This window comes from Panthera leo, chromosome C1, assembly GCF_018350215.1.
Source record: "Panthera leo isolate Ple1 chromosome C1, P.leo_Ple1_pat1.1, whole genome shotgun sequence".
In the NCBI taxonomy this organism is placed as follows: Eukaryota; Metazoa; Chordata; class Mammalia; order Carnivora; family Felidae; genus Panthera; species Panthera leo.
In genome coordinates, this window is record NC_056686.1 from 90,447,942 (window position 1) to 90,456,947 (window position 9,006).

Consider the following 9,006-nt stretch of genomic DNA (forward strand, 5'->3'; position numbering starts at 1 on the left):
AAAACTGACCATCAACAAGGCATATCAGAGTCAAATGCACAAAATACTCAGGCAAGGAAAGAATCATGAAAGCAGAAAGAGGAAAAAAAGTCCTTAACCTACAAGGGAAGACAGATCTTGGCAGGGCAGAAAGGTGTGGCAGGATATATTCAATGTGCTAAATCGGAAAAATATGCATCCAAGAATTCTTTATCCAGCAAGGCTGTCATTCAAAATAGAAGGAGAGATAAAAAGTTTCCCAGACAAACAAAAATTAAAGGAGTGACCTTTAGTGACCACCAAACCAGCCCTACAAGAAATTTTAAGGGGGACTCTCTGAGGGGAGAAAAGACAGAGAAAAAAAAGAAAAAAAAAGATGAAAAGCAGCAAAGACTAGATAGGACCAGAGAACACCACAAAAACTCCAACTCTACAAGAAACATAGTGACAATAAATTCATATCTTTCAGTGCTCCCTCTAAACGTCAATGGACTCAATGCTCCAATCAAAAGACATAGGGTAACAGAATGGATATGAAGTGACAAAAAATACACTAGTGCCAGTTGTGGGCACCTTCTAATGTTCTGAAAAATCACTCATTTCTGTCAAACAGCATGGCCTGAGACCAAGTGTCCAAGCATGGAAGACAATCATCCACAATCCCAGAGAGAGAGAGAGAGAGAGAGAGAGAGAGACAGAAGAACCATTGGCTCAGCTGTGATCATGTGACGTTCAGCAGCACATACTATTACTATTGCAAGACACTGCTTGTTTATCAAGTTAAAATTTATTAGAAATGTTTGCTCATGTTGTGGAACACTTGCAGAACAATTTACTCGCAATCCAAGGTTTCACTGCAGGTGGTAATAATCCCACGGTCATCTGGAGGGTTAGCACAGAGTCTGAACTGGATCAAACCAGTCAAAAATTGGGTCATGGAGGCTTGTTTGGAGTTTGTGGCTTCTGGCATTTGACCTTAGTCTCTGGTGGCAATCAGCACTTCTAAGCAGGGCTAGAAAACTGGGTTATTGTGGCTTGTTAGTGAGTCCCTGGTGATAAGCTCAGACAAAGAGAAAAACATATCAAAACCTTAGATGAGTCTGAAAACCAAAATTTCAAAACATGTGAAGAAAACTAATATTAAAAACCAACAACATTGGTAATCAAAGAAAATGAATACAATAAAAACTTAAAAACAAGATTCTACAATGGATTTCTCATAGACATGATTGTTCACCAATATTTGCTCCTCCTACCTGGAAAAGTATTTTAATTCTTCATTCTAATGAACTCAGATATGGGTGATTTACTCTGAAAAAAAAACAACAAAGCAATAAAATTCCTCTATGAGTCTACTGCTTGAATATTTCCTGTAATATGTATGTATGTATGTATGTAGGTATGTATGTATCTATCTATCTAATTATCTTTCTTCCTATCATTTACATCTATGTAAATATTTGCATGTGGATCCATTTCCTTTTGTTTCTCCAAAGGGTCCTGTGTTTCCCTCCAATAGAAACAAAATACAGCCCTGTCTTATACATTACAGCTCTTTAAATATTTGTAACAAATATCATGTATTTTTGTCTTTCATTCTATCAATTAAACATCCCAACCTCATAATTTTTCCTTATGCAGCATTAATGTCAAGGTCCTCACTATCACACTTACCTATCTATTTCTCCAAATGTTTTTTTTTTTTTTTTTTTTTTTACTGTTTGTTTATTTTTGAGACAGAGAGAGACAGAGCATGAGCAGGGAAGGGGCAGAGAAAGAGGGAGACACAGAATGTGAAGCAGGCTCCAGGCTCTGAGCTGTCAGCACGGAGTCCGACGCAGGGCTCGACGCGGGGCTCGAACTCACGAACTATGAGATCATAACCTGAGCCGAAGTCGGATGCTTAACCGACAGAGCCACCCAGGCGCCCCTATTTCTCCAAATGTTTAATGCGGAAATCTTAAACTTTACATTGTTGGGAGTAAATATGTAAAACAATTTAAGTCTGGAACCACAACAAAACCCACTCTTGTTAGTCTTTTTCCCTCATGATTATTTAAAGAAACATCACCAAAAATATGGTCTGAACAAAATCAGAAGCTAGAATATAATGGGGAAAATATATTCTTAGTCAAAAATCTGGATGAAAATTCCATCTCTGCCTCTCACATGAGCAAGTTATTTGACCCTTATGAGGCTTGGTTCATTCAGCATTCATATGAGGATTCAAAAGTCTTATTTCCAGGGGTGCCTGGGTGGCTCAGCTGGTTAAGCATCTGACTTGATTTTGGCTCAGGTCATGACCTCGCCAATGTGAGATGGAACCTCACATTGGGCTCTGAGCTGAGCATGGAGCCTGCCTGGGATTCTGTCCCTTTCACTCTGCTCCTCCCTCACTTGTGCTCTTTCCAACAAAGAATAAAAATTTTAAAAATATTTAAAAATCAAAAGACTTACTTACATAATAATCATGGCTTAAGGAATTATGTAAATAAACTCAATGAGAACCACTTCACAATGTTTGAAAATAATGATAAAAATATATTTTAAAAAAGCACTATCCAACTTTGAATCATACATCTTGACAAAATAAATACTTGAGTGTAAGTCTGACAAAAGCATGAATTATATTCTCCCAGTTGCAGAGGTTATTTTTGAAAAGACATGTCTCAGCACTAGTCATTTTAATCTAGCTCATTTGGAATAACCCTTAAGGTGGGCCAAAAAAGCACAAACAAACAAACAAACAAAAACAAAATAACACAAACCAACTCTGCCTTAATATTATTTTTCCATGGTGATTCTTCCTAGTTCTGATGTTTCTGTATGATGTATTTAGTTGAATGGGACTCAGTGATGGAAGGAAGGCAATATTGTGTAAACTTGGTTGACAGTTTGCAATTGATGGGGAGGGTGCCTCAGTAAAAGAGAAATCTGGAGCTGGAAGTCAATAAAATAAAAATGTGAGAAGCATGAAAATTTCACTTACATAAGAAAATCACTGATTTTTTTTGAAACTGGAAGAAAAATTATTATTCTAGGCATGAGAGTGCCATGTAGTATCTTGATCCATCATGGTTACCTGCAAGTGATCATTCTTCAAATTTGTACAGACACACACACCATGGATATGTGCAGGAATGCAATAAGCAGAACATGAATGGGCAAGGGCATCCGCAGAATTCTGGGAGGAAAACACTGCTGCTCAAATGTGACAACGTGTGATTGAATGTGTAAGTAATAGTCAATATTTTGACTTTAGAAAGAGGTCATTACAGGCTCATCCAGGAAAGCAGAGAAGGATTTTAGGTTGTCAAGTCAAAGAACAATGTCAAAGTCCAGCTTCTTGAGTGAGCAGGACTTGATCACTTCCCAAAGAGAGACCCCTGACACACTGAGAGGGGCCCGCTCAGCCACTAGGCTCCCACTGCTCCTTTACTGGGCATTGGAAAGAACAGCAACTGCTTGCTTGCCCTCTTAACAGGAAAGAAAAAAAAAAAAGTGGCCACAACAGCCCTAACAGCTGTCACTGCCAGGGAAGGGGACATGGAGAATTCGAAATGGGATAAATAGGGTTGGCACGACAATAAAGATGTGGAGAATTAATAATGTACCAGGCAACTTCCTCACGATCTCCCTAGCCTTCCATCAAAAGCAACTGAGACTAATTAAATCAAGCCAAGTATTTCAATTGACACATAAAAAGACAGGTTTAGCTCTGAATTCTTTTCTCTGTTTGATATGATTAATGTTGCATTACACTACAGAAGGCCACTTGGTAAGCGGTTAAACCATGGTACATTTGGCATTTATGAAAGACTTTTTGTCATGTAGCAATGATGCTTTTAAAGCCTGACCACACAGTTTTGAGTTTGGCTTTGATAGCGCCCTGGTGAAGGCTGTCTGTGGAAAACTAGTGAAATATTTTTCTCCAGCATGTAGTTAGGCCTGCTGCTTTCAACACTGAGACAAGATGTTAGAACACATTTGCTCAATTTCAGATCAAAGAAACCTTCCTGACTTACATTCCTATACATTTCTTCTATAAACGCTTAACTAATTCTGTTGACCTCAGTGCTCAGAGTAGATATTGTTATTACTATTACTATAGCTACCATTGTGTAATCATATTGATCTCATAAAAGCTCATATTTTTTATTAAAAAAATTCTTCCACATGTCCTCTCAATTTCTTACTTCCACTCCAATTTTAAAATAAATTTTCAATCATCAGCAATTCATGTCACATAGAATGCTACCTATATTTCCATAAAAACATTGAGAAATAACCATATATACCTAAAGCTTTTCAAACCCTGTTAGGTTTTCAACTCTTGAGCAATGGAATCATAAGAGTTAACACAAACATTAGCAAATGAATCTGCTATCCTTAACAAATGAGTTTAGAGAGTAGGAAATGTTTTATTGAAACAAACCTTAATGAACATTATAGGAAAAGAAAAAGAGACGCCATTATAGAATGCATGTAAGTACCTTTGCCACAAAGACAGACTTAATATAAGAATCTATTTCTAAGTAATGCTTCCTTTCAATGACATCATTTCCAATAAAACTTCCACTTTAAACTGAACTATCTCCAAATTTGTATTTGTCACTATGGGTGCTCTTTTTTCTAAACTCATTTAGGAAAGCTAAGGATGGCTGTCTAATTAGTCTACAGGGTAATAACTTTTCACACTTAAGAAAAATACTCATAGTTTTTAAGCCCAGATAGATGAAAAATTATTTAAATGGAAAGTATGTGGTAAATTTAGTGTGAAAAAAACTTAAAAGAAAGAATTCTGGTTAGCCAAGGTTTGCTTTCAAATAATTAAAAATAAACCATTCCACACTGTGGAGTGGAAAGATAAGGGCCTGTAGGCATTCTTAAATATATATCTCCCATTATATTATTCATTGTTTAACACTTGCTAACATAGAACACAGTATGTGTAATAGTGCTTATACCTCTCAGACCACAACCATTGTTATAGCCGCAAAAGAAAAAACAACACTTGGATTGGTTTAAAAGAGCGAATTCCAAAACGTCTATGTCTCTGCATCATTGTGTGGCTATTGCTAATGGAGGTCAAGGCAGGCCAGCTTCAAAGGGGCTGCAAAATTCGTCAGAAATATGTCTACTTGCTGTACATTTCTAGGCATTCTCCCAAAAAATTTCTGGTTCTTGAGAGCCCCTTATTTCAAACGGAAACAATATATCTGACCTAGTTTCCAGCATAGAGCTTATATTCATTCAACTAGGCTTCAGCTCCCTATCTCATCATCTGCCTCCTTGATAAAAGCTGAGCAGATACCCCTCTAGTAGAACTCATTATCCAAAGGCTTCCTTCCAGGCATTAGCCCACTCAGGTAAAGTGGTCATTATTTCCCAAGGATAAGGGTTACTTTCTGAGTTTTGTTTTTTTTTTTTCCAAAGCCACATTTGATTATAAGGATAGCACTCCTAACAATTTCTCTTCCTCGTTTCTCCTTCCTGTGCAAAAGGCCATTGGTGGGACAGTCTGCTAAGGCTGAAGAGAACTTTTGTTCTTAAGAATTTTTAGGTCTAAGAGAAATCGTCAGGAGAGTCACGCCATGAAAATTGGCAAAATAAATTTCTTATGCGTCATTTGCTAAATAGAATTCCAAGATTACCTGCAAAATCGGGTTTATTTGAGTGCTTTTTATGGGGAGAATTTGTAAATCAAGGATAAAAATTCTATTTTATGTGTTCTGATTATGCAGTATTAACCGTAAAGATAAGGGCTCTGTTATATGTAAAATATCACCAAAGAATTAAAAGACATTATCAACTTTTATAGAAATGTGTTTGTATATGTAGAGAATGCATATTTATACCAAAAAATATAACAAGTTCTCATTTTAAGATGATTCATTTTTGTCGTTGTTGTTTTATTCAGATCATGAGCTTTGATCCAGTTTCTAAAACTAGCTAAATTCATGCATTATCTCTTCTCATTTTTGTTGGTCATCAAGATGACACATTTAATTCCCTTCAATTGATTACCATGACTCAAGTTCACCTATTTCCAACTTACAATTATTTCAGGAAGGATTCAGTGAAACTGCCTATTTTGCCAAGGGAAAAATATTCAACTTTTGATTACTTTCTTTTATTTTCTTATGCTAGAGAGCTTCTAAATCTTCCCTTTAGCTTTGCTTCACCGCTCTCCAGAGCAAACTGCCAAGACCCTCCCATTATCATTCACCTCCCTAAACACTTCCATATCATTTCTCTTGTGTGCACTTTACAGAATCACAGAACAAACCAATTTAATCTCTGATGCTTGACAGTATATTTCACAGGTTGGTCTCTCTTTTATGTAATACTTATAGATGTGGATTGATGAAATAAAATATTTAGAAAAGATTAGTTTTATAAGAGAAACTTTGATTATACCAATTTATACCAAACAGGTCATGCACATTCTTTCATGTTTAATGTATGTATCTATCTATAGAGACAGAGATACATGCATACATACACAGATACACAGATACATACCTGCTGCACATAAGTAAAATTGCCTGTTTTGCACCCGTTTGCTTACCTGTCTTTAAGGTAATCTAAACTATTGTGTGTGTGTGTGTGTCTTTCTGTTTTGTAGCATAATTCCTTTTGCTTTATGGCTCAATAAATAAAACATTCCATCATTTAAACCAACTCTTAAATAAATCTGTGTAACCAAGATAAGGATGTGGTAAGGATGTTACTTACATAGTCAATCACAGTTTCAGTGGGAGATAAATAATAAATACTATAGCACTCATATCCTCTATTTCCTAATATTTTACCCTTCCTTATTTGGCAGTTACTGGCAGATAATAGGTGATTAATATATATTTGATAAGGGACTGATTAAATTGAATGCTCTCAATTGTTTAAAACATCACCTTACCTTTTCTCATGAGTGTTGAACTAAAACATTTCATGATTTCCTAGTCCACCAGAGTTATATTCCTGTTTAAGTTATTTTTTCCATTACATTTAGTGTAATACTGGTTTGGTTTTGTTTTGTGTGTGTGTTTGTTACAAATTTCTATGACCTTGTGAACCCTATCCAGAGTCCAATTAAGTAATTTAAACCATTCTATTGTTTGGAGACTTCTACGTGTCTTGTTGATTTTTTCTCCCAAATAAATTAGCATGCTTTTCTTTGAATATTTAAATTAGAAATTTCCATAAATCACTTACTCCTTATTACATGCATCAAACTTTATACAATCAGTAGCCATCATGACAAGTATCAAAAGGGATCAGAGCAGAGTGAAAAAGGATTTTTCTGCCTTTTCTAGGGCACTGTTCTGCATTCCACTTTGCTGTTGTCCCCACATCTTCTTCCATCCCAGAGAAAGACAGGTCTGCTCCTGCCCAGCCACCACCTCCCCAACTCCACTCGAGTACAGTGAGTATCTCCTTTCTAAGGGACTGGGAGTTCAGGGCATTTTCTCTTGCTTCCTTTTTTAACCTCTCTCCTCATGGTTCCTTCCTATCCAGTTGTCACTTTTCAATACATATGTTACTTAAACTTCTTTGAGCTAATGTCTCTTAGTGGCATTTGACACTAATAATCAAATCCCCATAGTTAAAATATTTTCTTTCCTCATTTTCCCCTGACTCTCACTCTTCTTACACTCTTTCTACTTTATAGGCTACTTACCAGTTTCCTTTGTTGTTATCCATCCCTAAAGGTTAGGGTTGCCCTACATTCTATTTGGGGAACTCTTCTCTTCACTCCCATCCATGGATTCTCTGCCAGGCACCTTGCTTCCAGCACCAGTTCAATGTTGGTGCTTCTCCATTCTCAATGCCCCGGTCTTCCCCTCTCTCCTGAGCATCAGACAGATCTGTCCAATTGCTTACCAGACCTCTGAGTCGAATATCCCACAGAGCATAAAACTCTTGCCTGTATTACTTCTCTATGGCTCTTGTAACAAATTATCACAAATGCAGCAGCCTAAAATGACACAAATTTATTCTTTTACAGTTCTGGAGGTCAGAAGTCCTAAACTCAGTGTGTCCGCAAGGCTGTGTGTTCTTTCTGGGAGCTATAGGAGAGAATTTATTTCCTTACCTTTCCTGGCCTCCAGCTTTTTCTCACACCACTCCAACTTCTGCTTCCATCATTGTATCTCCTTCTCTGACTGTGACTTTTCTGCCTCCTTCTTCTTATGATTACATAAGGCCAACCCGTACTGTCCAGGAAAATCTCTTTATCTCAAGGTCCTTAATTTATATATTTTTTAAGTTTATTTATTTATTTGGGGAGAGAGAGGGTGAGGGAGGGGCAGAGGGAGAAGGAGATAAAGAGAATCCAAATCAGGTTCCACACTGTCAGCACAGAGCCCAATGCAGGACTCAAATCCACCAACCCTGAGATCATGACCTGAGCTGAAACCAAGATTCAGATGCTTAATCACCTAAACCACTGAGGTGCCCCCTCAAAATCTTTAATTTATTTGCATCTGCAAAGTCCTCTTAGGCAATCAGGATGTGGCCCTCTTTGGGGTCCCAGTATCATGTCTACCATAATATACCGCATTGAACCACTTCTTCCCTCCAAACTTCTTCCTCCAACACTGATTCTCAATGAATGACACTGCCATATAATGAGTTCTTCAACTCAGAAAAATCTTGGAGTCATCCTTGGTTCTTTGCTTTAATTTACTTGTTTGTTATACAGATTCAGTCACCAGTTTCTACTGATTTTATATTCTAAATATTTTTTAGGGGCGCCTAGGTGGCTCAGCCGGTTGGGCATCTGACTTCAGCTCAGGTCATGATCTCGTGGTTTGTGAGTTCAAGCCCTGCATCGGGCACTGTGCTGACAGCTCAGAGCCTGGAGCCTGCTTTGGATTCTCCCTCTGTGTCTCCCTCTCTTTTTCTGCCCCTCCCTGTTCACACTCTGTCTCTGTCTCTCTCTCTCTCAAAAATAAATAAACATTAAAAAAATTAAAAAAAAATTTTTTTAAACCAATTCAAATTTCTCCATCTTCAGTGTTGCTT

The 9,006-nt window shown here is 37.2% G+C and overlaps 1 long non-coding RNA gene across 1 annotated transcript; it reads right to left on the minus strand.

Annotated features, from left to right (window-relative positions):
- Window positions 1–786: 786 nt before the first annotated feature.
- On the minus strand, window positions 787–7,926 carry LOC122228211. The gene is made up of 4 exons (XR_006206476.1): window positions 7,661–7,926; window positions 2,748–2,919; window positions 1,236–1,290; window positions 787–1,039 (listed from the first exon to the last, which is right to left on the minus strand). It is a non-coding gene; the product is annotated as an uncharacterized LOC122228211 (long non-coding RNA).
- Window positions 7,927–9,006: the final 1,080 nt, after the last annotated feature.